This window comes from Cupressus sempervirens, chromosome 9 (genome assembly GCF_028749045.1).
Source record: "Cupressus sempervirens isolate cs-2001-9-10 chromosome 9, ASM2874904v1, whole genome shotgun sequence".
Classification (NCBI taxonomy): Eukaryota; Viridiplantae; Streptophyta; class Pinopsida; order Cupressales; family Cupressaceae; genus Cupressus; species Cupressus sempervirens.
Window position 1 is genome coordinate 547313743 of NC_143126.1, and position 17003 is coordinate 547330745.

General features: G+C 36.1%; 1 protein-coding gene across 1 annotated transcript in view; it reads left to right on the top strand.

The window, feature by feature from the left end:
- LOC149539807 (thioredoxin-like protein AAED1, chloroplastic) overlaps positions 1 to 17003 on the top strand; it is a 208170-nt gene that overhangs the window by 84676 nt on the left and 106491 nt on the right. The gene's annotated exons all lie outside the window — the stretch shown is intronic.

Genomic DNA, 17003 nt, shown 5'->3' on the forward strand with positions numbered 1-17003 from the left:
GAAGATTAAAGAGTGTTTGATGATGCCCTAGGCTGAATATGGAAGGAAAACTCATGGTGTTAGGCCATTAAATTGCATAAGGGTTAGGGTATCTTGAGAAACTATTTGAAAGGTATTTGTAATGCTTGAAAAGATTAAGGTTAACCCAATCTGAATCTTTAGGGGTCCTTGTTAGTTAGAAGATTGGAATCTTGACAATCAAAACTCTTAGAGTGACCTAGTTGGAGAGGCGTAACTTGGTCTTGTGAAAAATAGGATTCATTTTTTGGACCTCACTTTCCAAAATAACCCATATCCATTTCCACCAATGTTTACTAAGACCCAAATGGGTATCTGAAACAGGTTTTAGATTCTAGATACGAAGCCTATACTAAAAGTTATGCCTGAAAAACCCCATTTTCTACTCCCTTTAAGCCTAAGTAGCAGAGTTGCAGTCAAAATCTGGCTGGTTCCATACAAAGTAACTGTTATATATATGTATATATATAATATTATATATATATGTATCAATATTGCATCTTACTTGTTTAAATCAATCCGACTGAAGCTATAATCTTAACAGTAACCCCCATTGATTTTGAGATATGTTAAATAAAATCCAAATGGGTATAATAAACTACTTTTATATTTTTGGTATCAGATTTTCCTTGAAAATCATGAGGGAAAAACACTATTTTGAATGCTACTAGCTAGTTGAAGGCTTGTAAGAGAAAGCCTCAATTTCTGTGTTTTGGCTATTAAAGAATTGGTGTTTAGATCTTGTCTCCACCTGCTTTGTAATGTAAGAAATGAGCATTATAACTTTTTAAATGGTGCACTTGTATCCCTATGTGGCACTCACTAGTCTACGCAAGTTGGCTACTTGATCAACCAACTAGCTTGGGTCTTTGTAGGCATCCAATCACTTGAATTTCACTATCTTAAAATGGGTTTCTTGCAGGAAGCAATCACCCAACTATCATTGGTATTTATGGGTTTTCAAGAATACCAATATCTCAATATCACAGGTCTCCATGGATTTATCTTGAAATGGAATGCTATGATGGTAAATCATGAGCAGAGCAACATGAGCTTAATAAGTTGAGTCTTTGTAGGCATCCAATCACTTGAATTTCACTATCTTAAAATGGGCTTCTTGCAGGAAGCAATCACCCAACTATCATTGGTATTTATGGGTTTTCAAGAATACCAATATCTCAATATCATAGGTCTCCATGGGTTTATCTTGAAATGGAATGCTATGATGGTAAATCATGAGCAGAGCAACATGAGCTTAATAAGTTGAGTTATGCAGAGTTTATGTTACAAGATTCAAGAATTGGCAGATTAACGGATTTCTAGATTGATTAATAGAGGAACAAATGTGTTCCTTATAAATAATTACAAGGACGTTGTTTCTAAAAGAAACAATGTAGAATGAAGACGAATTTAGAAACAAATCTGAAGATAGGATAGGAAACATTCCTATCTGGATTGAAGACAAAAGAGATAGGATAGGAAACATTTCTATCTAGACTGAAAGACGAACTACAAACAAGTAGTTGACCATTATAGAAAGTATTTAACTAAGGAGATAATATCTTAGTAAAGATATTAAAAATATTATCCTAATATCCTCCCTTAATGGTCAACATACAGATGTCAGAACTTTCTGTGATAACTGAGACCCTCCTTGGATCTACAGAATGCTGAAACCAAGAAGCTTTGCCAAAAGAGTGCTATGACTCAAAACAGATTGCAATTACAAAACTTTGTTTTTGTGGAAAAAATGGTAAAACTCAGAATCTCACACAACTTTGCATATTACAGACAACATGAAATGATTTTTAAGGAGAAAATCAACAAACCCAGAAAAACAGAAACAGATTCAGAAGGCGAAAAATGCAGCTTCGCCTTGATGAGGAAGCTTGACAACTTGTGCCACTTCCAGTAGTTATAATTGTGGCCATTGAATCGTAGACTACCCTCCAACATTAGATTAGTCAAAGATGCTATTTCGAAGAAGATTGAAATTCAACAGGCACGGATTTCAAGGCAAATTCCTAGCTGTCCTAGGAAAAATCGACAGGTACCCAGAAGAACTGATACAAAACCCATAAAGAATTTGAAGTCAGATTTCAAATCTGTAGGCTTGAAAATTGAGGCACAAAAAACAAGGCACCCACAAAAATTTGATGAAGACCCATTTGAGATCTCAAAAAACCCATCATAATTATGAAACCAAAATAAATTTCGGACCTCAAAAATTAGGGTTTCGAGCAGAATAATAGTCGGCAGCCAATGAAGGTTTTGAGGGCAAAAAAATGGCGGATACAGGCATATACAGGCAGATACGGGTGGATTGAACACGTTTTCGCTGCATTTGGAGGAAGAAAATCTGCAAAAAACGGTGCTCGGTTCGGCCAAAAATGTCACTAAAACAAACCCCCTAGAAAGTAGAAAACATGAGCAATTGCTGATGCGATTTTAGAAGTCGCGAGTTGGAAAAAAAAACGTACGGGATGTCCAAAAAATTGCACGGGAGTGACAAATTTGATTTTAAAAAAAATCACAGAGGGGATATAATCGATTTGCAGACTAATCTGGCCACAAAACAAGTGGAATCAAGTCACAAATCCAGCGGCCAAATTGTGATTTGCAGAAAATCGTGATTTTAAGAAATATCAGGTAGTAGAAACACGTGAATTATTCACAAAATCGGAACACCCTAGTCGGGTTTTTGAGAAATCGGAGAAATAATTTCAAAATTTTTGAACCAACTAATTTTGAAAGAAATTATAAATTTGTCGAAGAAATTTGAAGTATTGGCTCTGATACCATGTTACAAGATTCAAGAATTGGCAGATTAATGGATTTCCGGATGATTGATTAACAGAGAAATAAATGTGTTCCTTATAAAGAATTACAAGGACGTTGTTTCTAAAAGAAACAACGTAGACTGAAGATGAATTTAGAAACAAATCTGAAGACAAGATAGGAAACATTCCTATCTGGGCTGAAGACAAAAGAGACAGGATAGGAAACATTCCTATCTAGATTGAAAGACGAACTACAGACAAGTAGTTGACCATTATAGAAAGTATTTAACTAAGGAGATAATATCTTAATAAAGATATTAAAAATATTATCTTAATACCCTCCCTTAATGGTCAACGTATGGATGTCAGAACATTCTATGATAATTGAGACATTTTATTGTAGGATCTTTTGTCTTGGTAGTGATCTTATTCCTCGTCTATAACATCTTTACCATCTTCTTGTTACGCTATCTTTCTTTTCTTCAGATGGATCAATTGTGCCTACGTAAATGGGGTCATGTTCTCACTTTCTTATTATACACAACCAGGATTGCATAAGTGAAACTTACCATTAGTGTGAAATTCATATGTTTTAGGCTACAACTTGATAATTTGATTGCGACACAGTCAAAAATTTGACTATTTGTTTGGACGTACTAGATTTATTGCTTTTGGATAATCTTCCATGATTTCATCCTTTGCATGAGGATGACATTTGAGGGTTCATGTATTGAAATAATGATATTGGCCATATGTTGATAAGTCAAAATTTTAACAATTGTAATTTTAAATTGAAGATTTATAAATCTTAGAAATTTTAATTTTAAGAATTGAAGATATAAAGATTTTAGAAATCTTCATCCACTATTTTAGCTTGAGATTTAGAAATTTTAACTTTAGATTGAAGATGCATATTGTTTCCACTTTCATTATTGTGTATGAATTGATGATCAATAATAATCCTTTCCAAGTTAGGATGATACACGCATATTTTTTCAAGCATTTTTTTTAACAACTTTTAGGGGTAAACGCTTTTGACCTGGAGCTATGAACCAATGAGGCTGCAAATGGGGGACCTTATCCCCAATGGGATTTAAACTTGAAATGAAAGAACTACAACACAACTTAACCATTGCAACATGCCACTATTGGCACATTTTTCCAAATTTAAAGGGTACTTTCATAGGGAATTTTTCCCAGTTTGCAATCTAGGAAATGGGACAGTGATTTGAACCAGCTTTTTGAAGGATGTCCAATCTTAGAGTGAAATCCTTGTGAAGCTAGGACTTAGAGATTAAGAATCCACCAATTCCTCTTCCATTTTATTCCTCATTTTTTCTTTAATGATTCTTGGTTAACCACCCTAAGTGCTATTTGACATCCCAAAGATTCAAGTCCATGATAAAGGAGGTGAAGCTCTCATCCTTTTCCATGTTTTGGATGGCCCCTTTCTATTGTACGGATTGTTGGCATATTGGCTAACGTGAACAATTAGATGTTGTCATTAATGGCAACACTATGTGCAGTTAAGGTTGCTCATGATTAAGACAAAGTTTTGGTATGTTGTGAAGAAATTGTCCAAGTATATTCAGGAATATCAATTAGCAATCATATAGTTTGCGTCAGCGAGCTTCACTAGAAGCAGATAAAAGGAGACAATTTTCGAATATGTAAGAATAGTGAATGTATATGATGTACTTATGTTCACAAATGTTACTATGACTATTGGTATGAATTTGGATAAATAAGTGGAAGGCAGTTTGTTATCATAGCCGCAAAGCACATTGGAAAGATTGGATAGTTTGACTAAGGTATTAAATCGTCTTGACAATTCAAGAACTTAGCAATGTAGGGATGACATCCTAGATGTTTACCCTCACTTAGTAGATTGTGATACCAAGTTTTGGAAAGGTGTAACTAATTTGTTATTTAGGCTAAGAGGGAGTGTTGATGTTTGGTAGCTTCAATAGGATAAACCTGTGAGACAATACATACATACATATATATATATATATATATATATATATATATATATATATATATATATATATATATATATATATATATATATATAATATATATATATGTCATTATATTAATTAAATGACTGTGTTAATAAAGAAACATGCCCCATGTAGGGACATGTCTCTCCATGCCTCATCCACAATATCAATAGTAGAGAGATTGCTGCCTTCGAAAAATACATACCGTACATGCAGTGCTATTACTTGTGCAGCAATTCAAAACTGTAACAAAAAAAACTTGAAAAGATTGATAGAAAAGATGCAAATGATAAATAATACCCAAGACTCACCTTTGATAGCAAACATTTGGATTTGATGGAAGAAAATGACCAAAAATGGGTCGTATTTGGGCTAAAGTGTGCTCCAAATGGGCTGTTTTGAACACAAATCAATGTGTTTTTTTTCCCAAAATTGCTGCCCAAGTATAATGCAACAAAAACACCCAAGTATGAGGAGAGACATGTTTTTGTAGACCAAAACAAATTCAAATGGCCAAATAAATCACTGTTCAGCTTCAAAATGCATGAGGAATGAGCAAAAACACTATTTTATTCATGAAGAAAACTTGTGCTTTCTTCCGAAAATCTGCCACTGCTTACCTTATAATAACAAAGGCAAGTTAAAACAAGTTAAAGCACACTTATTCATGCCAATAACCTATATTATTGAGTCAAAAGTTGCCACCATATGCATTTTATGCCTAAACGCAAGGCAAAATAAGTCAAAAACATGTTTTTTGGTGTCAAAAGCATATGCTTTTGAATAAAAAATTTCCACCTTTAGTGATTTTAGGAAAAATGTCTCTTTTGGAGGAGTACTAGCAGGTTTTCCAACTTCAATAACATATATGTTAACTTTTAAAACATCAAAATCACATAATGTCTTATTGGGTTCAAAAACCCCACTTTTGTGCTTTTAAGTTATAACTCGAAAAAATATATAAAAATAGGGTTGTTATTGGGTTCAAATTCCCCACTATAAGCCTTTAAGTGATGCATATAAAACCCCCACTTACACATGTTAAATGACATATTTATTATTATAATTATTTAGTTGTATATAAAAACCCCACTTTTATGCTTTTAGGAATTAAATTTTATGGGTAATGGATTTTTAGGAAGTGCGTTGCATCAAATGATATGCAACGAGTAATAAAAATCTCACTTAATTGCATTTAAAGTGTCTCATGTAATTATTTTTAATATACAACTATAGTTTTTAATAAAGTAACATTAAAATAGATTGAAAAAGGGGCATTTTCTTTAAAATATTAAAAAAATATGGTCAAATTAACTCAAAAAGAGTTGAAAATTGAAAATGGGGGTCAAAATCGACTATAGATGAATAATAATTTTATTTTTAGCAATTGTCAATATAAAGTCCACTTTTGGAGGATTTTTAATAAAATGTGTAGTCGAGCTGAAAATCCCCACCTTTTCCTTTATAAATTGAGTTAAACAATTCTGTTTGAGACCTAAGATAGCTCAAAACAAGTGGGATTCCAAGGGCTATTAACCTAAGGGAAAAACAAGATAAAAAACTACCAACAAGAAATGTAAAAGTGAAGAATAAATTTTGAAGTTTACCAAAAACCAAGTGCTTGTAGTTAGAGAAGAAAAACTCGTTTTGACAAGCATTTACCAAGATTAACTTGATAGAAACCTTAAAAACAGCAACACACAAGATTATGTAAAGTATAATTTAAGGATGACGAACTGCTTTTACGAAACCTTATCAATGCGTCAAAACATAGAGGATATACCTATGAATCTATGAGAAAATTGCATAGGGTTGCTTCAATTTTGTGATGTCAAAATGGAAGACATCATCAACGAAGGAGATATAGTTCAAAGTTGGTCAAGTCCTTGAGCTTTAGATTGTGCAAGAGTGCACAATGAGGATGAGTAAGTGAAGATACTAGAATCTTCCTTCCCTTGAGGATCCAAAAATCCTCCACACACTTAAATTTCAGCCCTCTCCATGCCTCAACACCCTACACTACCTTCCATTCCCACTTAGAGATCGAAGTCTTAGGGTCTTTAAAGAAGAAAAAGGGATGATATAGGGGTCAACCCGGTAGAGAAATCGGAAATCAGACCGAGGAAAATGAAAGACAAACATAAATCAGACTTTCAAACTGCCTTGGTCAGATTTGAATGACTTTCAATTCACCTTAAGGGCTAGTTTGGAGACTTGGATGCATTTTGAAGAAGTGGAATGGTGTCGAGCTTGGAAAGGTGTGATGTATTGAACAATTGCAGAATCCTCAAGTAGGGTTGGAATCCACTCCCTACCTACATTTCATAATTCTTTGATGCACCTGAATTTCGGCCAACTATGGAAGAAAATCCTCAAGTCCTTGTGATCTCTTCTTTGGGATAATTCATTGTCTTTGGCTTCCAAGTCATGTGAAAGATGAGTAATGAGAAACAAGAGCACAAGGGTAACAATTTGAATCAGTCTTAGGCCAAATCAAGAAACCCAAATCAAGGAAGTTCCTTGAAGGGTGGCAGATTCTTCCACCCTCCAAGGAATCCTCTCCTCCCACATGGCTTATTTTCTATTGGGATCTAAGCCTTGTGAAAGGCAGACAAAGAAACATTAATGGGGATCAATCTCATGATCAACATGAGCAATGAGAAATAAGGATGGAGAACAAAGAAGCATAGAGACAACACCTAACTTGCATAATAATGAAAGGGCAAAGGCTGATAGGAAATTATAACTCATTAAATTTGGTTAGCTAAGGGAGACACTTGTTGACATTCTTTCTATAATGTTATTGAAGTGATTGATGATTCATTTGTAATGTCCCCTCTATTTAGGGTAATCTTGGGACAAGTATTACTTGCAAAATAAATGTCAGAATTAAATAATAATAAGTCTTAACTACGCTATTCTACCTTCTATCCTAACCCCAACCTTAAAGACATCTCTAGATCGGGATTAATAACCCTCTCGAGGATCTTCGGGTCTTGAACATTGTATCATTGATTCTACTACCATCCTCAGTTACTTCTCCGTCTTCTTTGGAGTGCTTTTTCAAAGGCTCTTCTTGGAAGAGGTAACCCTCTGTCCAAGGCCCTTATCACATACGCATTTGTTTACATCATTAGAATATTCTAACTAGTATATTAATCTCAGGCATGTCAACTAGATAGACATTATATAGATCTCACATACCAACATAGTAGAGATGATATTAATCTCAGGCATGTCAGTTAGATGGAGATCATGAATCTCACATACCAACATTATAGAGATTCCTCAATTTTGGCATGTCGGTCAAATGGAGATCATATAAATCTCACATACCAACATTATAGAGGTTATAGCAAACATAGTTGTTTCATTTAGATGTAGATTATTGGTCTCCTGTACTTACACTATAGAATTTGAATCAATCTTTCGTTTCATAAGGCTTTATATTAATTTCATTATAAAAGATCTCTTCGAATATTAATGGACATAATATCATATCTATATTATTTGATTTATATCTACATATATAAGTTATGAAAAAAAATAGTTATATATATTTATAACCATAAGATCCATTCTACATATAAATGATTTAAAAAATAAAAAATAAAATATACCTTATGTCTTGAGTGGTTACATCCACTTTTGATCTCATCAAGTTATCTTTGACTTTTTAATACTCCTTATTAATAATTATACTCCAAACTTGGCATACGTGAGGGAGATTTGAGTAGGAATAAGACTATTATATTACAAGTTTTAATAATTTCCTTTATTTTTATTTGCTTCCATGTGCATGTGGAGCTTTCTTCTTTTGATGTTGCCCTCCTTATTACCGATGCCTTCTTCTTTTTGTTTTTTGATAAATATTTATTTTCTTTCCTCTTTCGTAGAATGAAAATATCTATTAATTGTAATTACCTTCCTCCTTACTCTTCGTGCCCCATTTTGTTTACTTAGCACAAGCCTTCAATGGTCATGACGCATACAAGCATTCATGTAATTAATTGTCTTTTTTAACACTATGTTAATAATTTTTTTTAATGTAATAGCCACATGATTGATATTTCTTTATCTATTTATTTTGATGTTCATATATTGAATAGTGCTATATATGTGTTATAGATAATATATTCCATAGTTCCAAGAATCACGGCGATTCATGCGATTCACGCGATTCGGCGATTCGATTCAAGCCAAACGATTTTTTGTGAGTCGGTGAATCGAATCAGCGATAAAGGGTTTATGAAATAAGTTACTCACTAAATTTCAAGGGTTTTTTAAATTTTTCGATTCATGGCCGATTCGATTCCGATTCATGGCCGATTCACGATTTGATTCGGCCTTGCCGATTCCGATCCGATTCTGATTCTTGTTACTTTGATATATTCAATGTTATTATTTATCCACTAATATTGTTCATTCAGGTACTGATAAATAAGGACAAACAACTAGTTACAAAACTATTTATATATATATTGTTCCTCGACATTGCCATATTTATTAATATTGATCGAATTCACAACTATATACATTACATGGGTTTATCTTAATTGTGGTTCATTGCATCATTATTGGTCCTCATGGTTGATTACTTAATGTTGCTTTAATGTCTTTTATGGTTTCTTCAATCCCTCACTTGGAGTAGATTCCATTTCATGTTTTTTTGAGGTAGTTTAGTTGGATGAAAGAAATTGTGGATGTTTACTTTCTTGACTCAACATAAACTAGACCACTAGCCTTTTGTTGATTGTAAGTGTGCCTTGTGTGGTTAGCTAGTGATCGAAAGTACTCAACTTCAATTGATATTCGATCTTTAGTTTGCATCCATTTATGATATTGAAGAGGAGATATTGGTTTGAAAATTATTGAGTATACCTTAGAATCTTTCACTAGGTGGGTGTAGCCACTGACAAGATTGCATCTATTAGAGTCCAAGTTCATCCAAACTTCCTTGCATTCATGGTTAGAACTAGAAGTAGAGTACGTTAAGTTCAAGTTTAGAGTTCAAGAGCTGGAAAATAAAATAAAAAATATTTTATATTGCACGTTGTGAAGCCAAATCTATAGAAGTAAGTTGATACCTATTGAATGAATAGTGCAAGTCCCATTAGTGATCCTAGAAAATCACATTATTTCATTGAGTGAGTAGCTACAGTTTAAACAACCTTTAAATCATTTTATGATCTTACCTTGCAAGCTTAGCATGAGAAGTGACCTTATTCAAGAGAGAGTTGAAGATTTGGTATTTCATCTTGATATACTAAGTATTTGGTTTTGTATGTTATAGTGGATCAAAACTCACATCAACAATTATGTTGCAATTTTGCTATGTTCAAGTATTTGGTAAAATAATTTAGTAGCTCATATACTGTTTTACATCATTTTATAACTAGCATTTCAAGTACTATATGTATAGGGTATTACAACACTTCACCCCCCACATCGTTGTGCCCCATACTGCCCCCTACTTGAAGCCCCTTTTTACTCCATATGAAAACCTCTTCTGATGCCCCCAATGCTCCTATTATATTGGGGATTACCTTAAGATTGATTAGAATTTATATATAAACTGATTTTATAGAAAGCAATATCCCTAATAATGGAAAAAGTTTAGAAAGTTAACTAAGGCTCAACTAGGCTAAGCTAAATCTCCCTTAAGTGAACTTAAGCTAAGCACGGATGTGCAAACATGAGCTCAATTATGTATGAGCATCTGCACAATTATGTAATGCAACAATATGGAAATGTGCAAGAGGCAATAGATATTTATGCTCTAACACTTCCCCTAGAGTGAAACTTTGGGAGAAGTAAAAACCTCATGAAGTGTAAGAATGAATAGGTCCTAGAAACAAGGCATACTTAGGAACCCATGTACAAACCAATGCAATCTCTCACAAAAGGAGATAAGGAGAAAACCGCTGTGGGGGAATTCCTCTTCAAAAGAGATAAAATAGAATAAGAAAACTTCTCAAAGGAGGAAAGGAGAAGGATTTAATGTGACCCCCAAAAGTTTGCTTCTGTCACAATATTAGAATGAATATCCCCACCAATAAGAGATAGAAAGTGAGGATAAAAATCCCCCCAATGAAGAAGTGTCTCTTGTGCCAATGATGAATGCTTGAAGACAGTTCATGATCCACTGTTTGCAAATGACATTTTTTGCTTCAGGGAGAAATAGATGCATTGAAGATAGGAGAAGAAACTCCCATAAACTTGAAGAAATAGGATTCCAAATCTAAACTGTGGTTCTTTTGGAAACTACTTGAATGCCCATATGTAAAAATAAAAAAATGTCAAATTGATTGAAGAGAATCGAAACAACTCCTAAAATATTTGATGAACAACCTCTGAAGGAATGGGGATGGGATGATAGGAATGTACAATCTCTTCCCCTTGAGGCTCTTACGGAGTTGATGCTCACCTTTTTTGTGTTGGGGTGCCTTCTTGCTGTCATGATGTGGGTTTAGCTCACACTTTTTTCATTACTTCCTATTGAGGTGGTGGCATCACCTATGGAGGTGATGATGTGCTCTTTGGGAAATGGTGAAGGTTGCTTCATGGGATTTTCTCATATTGAGGGTTTCTTGGAGGAGGGGTTTTGATAGAAGTTATATTCTTGTGGAGTTGACTCTTCTTTAGTTGTTCCCATGTGTTGTGAGGTTTTCACACATCGCCCCAAAATCTTGGGGACCCCCTTTTTAATCGCCTTTAGGGCCAGTGGAGAAGGTTAGATGTATTTTTCACCCGGTTTCAACTTGATTTTCCAGAGCTATCAGTCCTATCCTTAGGCCGAATAAGTTCAAAATTGATTTCAACTTGGCAGGATAAGATTGTGAATTTTGTACTTAGACGATTTCTTTTGAAAATTTGGATTTAATTGTAAATTTGAATGATTTTCAAATAAGGAAATTTTCGTTAGACTTAGGTTCTTGGAAAATCTTATTTTTTTTGGTGAAATAGAATTTAATTTTGTAAGATGAAGTTAAATTGCAAAATCGATTTTTACTCTAGAGGCAATTTTATTTTTTGTCATAAAATTTTAATTATTTAGCAAAATCGATTTAGAGGAAAATTGCAAAAATTGGCTTTAATAGATTAAATTTGCCTTGAAAGCTTTTGGTATTTAATGAAATTGGTAAATTAATATTAAGAAATGGCTTTTGGTTAGCCAAAATTCAACTTCAAGGATGTATTAATTAGCAAACCCTCATTAAATATAAATTTTTAGCATCCCCAAGGCACCATTCAATTTCGTTTTGCAATTTGTGGTTAATTAGTAAATTAAAAGTGCAGTTTTCATTGTAGAAAATTAAAATTTTGGCAAAGTATTTAAAGTGGGCCACTAACTTAGCTTTAATTTTGTTTTTTTTTTCCTCTATAGGACCAAGTCGGCCAGCCTGGGAGGAAGGTGAAAGCTGCTATAAAGGGAGTCCCCTCCCATTTCATTTTCATCAATTCATTTGCTCCTCATGCTTGGGCGAATTTGAAGCAAGGGCAGATTTCCAGACTTGGGCGAAATTGGTGGAAGGCAGTTTTTTGGCAATTTTTGGGCAATTTCTCCATTGCCATTGTTGGGCGATTTGTCTAAGGGCCAGATTTTTTGCATTTTTGGGGATTTTTGCTCCACTTTGTGGGCTGCGATTTGTGCCCTAGGTGGCAGATTTTACAGATTTTGCTCCTTCTTTGCTTGGGCGAATTTTGTGGAAGGGCAGATTTTTTTTTCATGCTTAGCCGAATTTTGTGGGAGCCGAATTTTGTGAGGGCCGAAATTTGTGGAAGACAAAATTCTGATTTTCTAGAGGGGCTGCAATTTTTATATCAGATTTGGGCAATTTTGTTGGGAGAAGAGATACATATGAAAGTTTGATTTTTGCATAGAAGGCAAGTGTTGGATAAGCTTAGAGGCTTTGTTTTCTAATTTGCAAAGGGATTTGTAATTCTTTGATGTCATATCCCGGGTTCCGAAAAGTTGCTGTAAGATTATTAGTTAAGGTGAAAGTCATCATCTAGAGTTGCAAGGAGTGCTTAAGCTGACATCCATTCTTTCGCTCTTTTCTAAGAATTGCACTACTTGGTTCTTCTTGCCTTTTGGTCCACCACTCTACCATCCCGTAATAGGGCGACGAGCATGGAGGATGACAGTGCAAGTAAGAATCCCAAGCGGGCAAACGCTAAGAAAGACAAAGAGGATATGACGCCCAAAACTTCCTTCTTCTCGAAAATGAAGAAAATAACCAATACTAATATTGCTACAGTGGACATGATACGGATGAGGGACAAACTAAAGGAAGGACAATCCCCCTTGGCAAAGAGGATATTCAAGAGCGGAATTGTACATGCAGCAGCTTTTCCTCCTACTTTGCCTTGTCCGGAATTGATTATGGAGTGTGCATCCAGATTTGATCTAGACAGTAAATCCATCATTTTTGGCGAAGGGAAGAGAGTGTTGGCCAACATTGGCGAACAAGCAATTGAAGAGACATTTAATATTCCCCAGAGCAAGGGCATGACAGTTGTAATGGTGGATCAGGCGGCCAAATCATTTCAAGGTAACCAAGAGGCCTACTTCTCACATCTAAAGCGGAATTGGATACACGAAGGAAGGAAAGGAGTTAACAAATCAACAAGGCTTACAGTGGCAGATTTCAAGCCGGAATATGGCGATCTCATTGTTCTTCTCAGCCGGATCATGGGCCTAGCTCAAGCTATGCAATTCGAAAACTGGATGTACTTCTTCATTGATGAAATTGAAAAGGGAAAAGGAAAATTTGATTGGGCTAGGATCATAAGTGAAAATTTAGAGTTGCAACTTAGAACAGTTCAAAACCAAAGGCAATTCTACATGGGATCCTATCTGTTTTACTTAATTGCTAGATTGTATGAGAGTCCGGGACTTAGGGCCTTAGGAGAGATTGGTAATGGGCCGGGGCAATATTTGGTGCATGAATGCTATCCGCAGCTTCATTTGCACAATAACAAGGATTACAAGATGTTTTGCGATGCATTCGCCATGAAGACAGTAAGGGTATTACAAGGGGCGCCTGCTAAGAGACTTTCATCAGAAGCAGAAGCAAGGATTAAGAAGTTTGGGAGTTGGTTCATCCAATTCCCGCAATTCACATACATTAGAGTGGCAGGAAGTACAGTTTGTCCCAAGAGGCTTCCAAGATACCCGCCCGACAAGGTAGTTTTGATGGAATTGGCTAGGCAGCTTGAGCACTATGATAGAGTAATGAGGAATGAGGGGAAAACAGGCATTTCCTTCTCAATTATAATTGGCAATGATAGTTGCCCAAATCGGGCCACCTTTGAGGCTGCGGAAAAGGAATTGGAGTGGTATCATCTAGGATGGTACAGAGCAAGGCAAGGATTCGACCCTGTTGGTCTTATCAAGGCATCTCATGGAAGCGAATTTAAGCATGTTCCCACTATAGAGGACTTTTGGGCCAATGCAAAGGATGATTTTCACGTGAGAAAGCTAGCTTTCTCGAGATTGTCGGTGAACATGATGAGAGATATCAGATGGAGAGGCCTTGATATTCCTGATCAATTGGAAGATGATCGTAGTGTGTTGAGAGAAGACTATGAGACAGTAGTTGGAACAGAGTTGAATTCAGTGGATTGGGAAGATCATCAGGATCCTTCCTTGGAGGCAGTCACAAGGACAGTAGATTTGCATACCGAGTCGTGGTATAATGCCAAGATGAGAAAGCTACAAAGACAAAAGGTTCTCCTTACTTATGAGATGATGAAATCGAAGGAAGGTCTAGTAGAATCAATCGGACAGAAGGGTGAAGGAAGTGGCCGGCAATCGGAGACAGTTAGAAATAGCAAGAAGAGGGCTTTGGAGGTAGAGAAAAGCCAAGAACGTTCGGAACCTCCAGCCAAGAGACAGCGGGCAGCACCGTCAAGGGAGAGTATAACTAAGGCTAGAAGCCAAGAGGTCAATTCGAGTGATAAAGGGGCCGCAGTGGAGGTGAGCTCTGATTCGGAATCAAGTGGCTACAGTGAAAGTACGGAGTACTCCCCTCTCTCGGAGAACCAGCAAGGAAATAGGTCAGAAACTAGTAGAGAAGAAGATGGGCCGATTGATATTGAAGAGATAAGTCAGGCGTCTAAGGCCGTTGGTGATGCTTTGTTGGTCGAACCGAATCCGGATTTGGGGAGATGCACTGCACCACTATGGTTAAGGCAAATGCTTATGCCGAGAGGCGAGGTGGTAATGGCTCACGCAGTTGATGATATCCAAGGACTAATAGAAAAGGATGATAGCGAGAACCAAAAACAGATGGCAAATACGGTGGCAAGGGTAATCAGAAGCGACAGTGATGGTCACCAAAGGGTTCAGATTGCTGTACCAACAGTCAATAAGGCAGCGGATGAGATTGCAGCCCGGGAGTACGAAATAGTAGAACATAATTTGGGAAGAAATACAGATGATATGGAATGTGAGGAGGTTCAGGAAGGCATAGCATCAATCAGAGAAAGATTGAGGAAGGATCACGAAAGGATACTACAAGCAGCAAACAGCGTGGCAAAGTCAGCAGAACTCCGAGCGAAGCACACACCTTGTCCTCCTATGGAAGAAGTTAACGAAAGGCTAGCTAAGTTCATTGCCTTAGCTAAAAGAACAAAAGAAAAAGGAAGAATTATATTAGAAGATCATCTTATGTAAGCCCAAGTGGCAACTTTCTCTTTCTTCTAGAATAGGACAAGTGTTTGTTTCTGATTGGCCACCATTTTGGTGCCTTCTCATTGGTTGCCACTTTTGCACTTTTTCATTGGTCCATTGATGAGGTGGCATCTTCTCATTGGCCGATGGGGTGGCAACCCTAATTAGGGTTTTGGATCCAATCTGGATCGTCGATCTTGTTTTGATCTCTACCGTCCATTGTATTTTGGACCTCTATATAAGGCCATTGGCTCTCATTTGTAAAAGGGGGGGGGTTGGAGAAATTGTTGCGAAAATAATACCAAAGTGCTCTCTTTTTCATTGCATTTTGACTAAGAACATTGGGTGTTATTGCATGTTTTCTACTTCCACATAGTTAAATTTTCTTTTCAAGTTGAAGCAATTTCATTTCAAGTTGTTAGAGTAAGAGTAAAATAAAATGGATAGTTGCATGGTAGCTTTGGTAGATGTTTGATAGGGGTCAACACTAGGCCACTAGCATCCTAGCGGCTGGTTGGGAGGCTTTGTGTGGTGATCTAGTTTACTTTCCTTTGAAGCATTGCATCTATGGAGGTAGGGCCGCTGGTTAGCCTTCATTAGATTCGATCCCCGTCCATCTGCTAACCTTCCATTCTTAGGAGTAGGAGTAGTTGAGTAGCCAAATTTCATGCTTAGAAGAGGTTAGTTAGAGAAGTAAACCAAAACATCGGCATCCTCACCTTCCATCGCCATTCACCCTACATTGCCATCATCGCGCCATCAACATCATCTAGCATTCACACCGAACCACCATCTCCATTTTCTCACCAAGATCCAAATTTTTCTCAAACAAGAAAACGTAAGGCCGCCTACGTGATTACCAGCAAATCACATTGATAAAACTGAGCGAGTATCCAACGGTGTAAGGAACATTGGAGTTATACTCATGTCCCATGAGAGATAACTTTTCAAGAGAGGAATTGTGTATTTGATATTCTGTATCAAGCATCCAATTACTAATATGTTATGTAGTGACACAAAACTCGCATCAACACCATGGAGGTGGGATCACTTTCTATCAAGGTGGAGGAGAATTTTGCAGGGGAGTAGTTGTTCTCCGGGGAAGACTTTGCGATTCAATGCTAGATGGTTTTGGTTCCATGGTAAAACCCAATAAGGTTATGGGAGCTTAAAACCTATACTTCAGGCTAGGGGAGCCTGGCAAATCTCATCTCTTGTTTCAAGTGTTACTGATGGGTTGCTGATTGTAGGGATGCTGGTTGTCTATGCTCTTTTCTATTCAGTTGTTCATTTTTGGGGTCCAAATCCCTCCAAAATCTTTAAAAATCTGTCTGTAAAGGGTTTTGGGGTCCAATCAAAACCTGATTGATCTTTAATTAAAAACAAGCTAACAACAAGCTTTAACATAGCTCATTCTCTGTATTCTCATTTTCTATGGGTTTATGCTTTCTTTGTTAGTGTTCTCATAATAAGGATGAAGTTCTAAGTTTGTTTATTGCTCTAAATTTCTTTCTTGTATGAGTA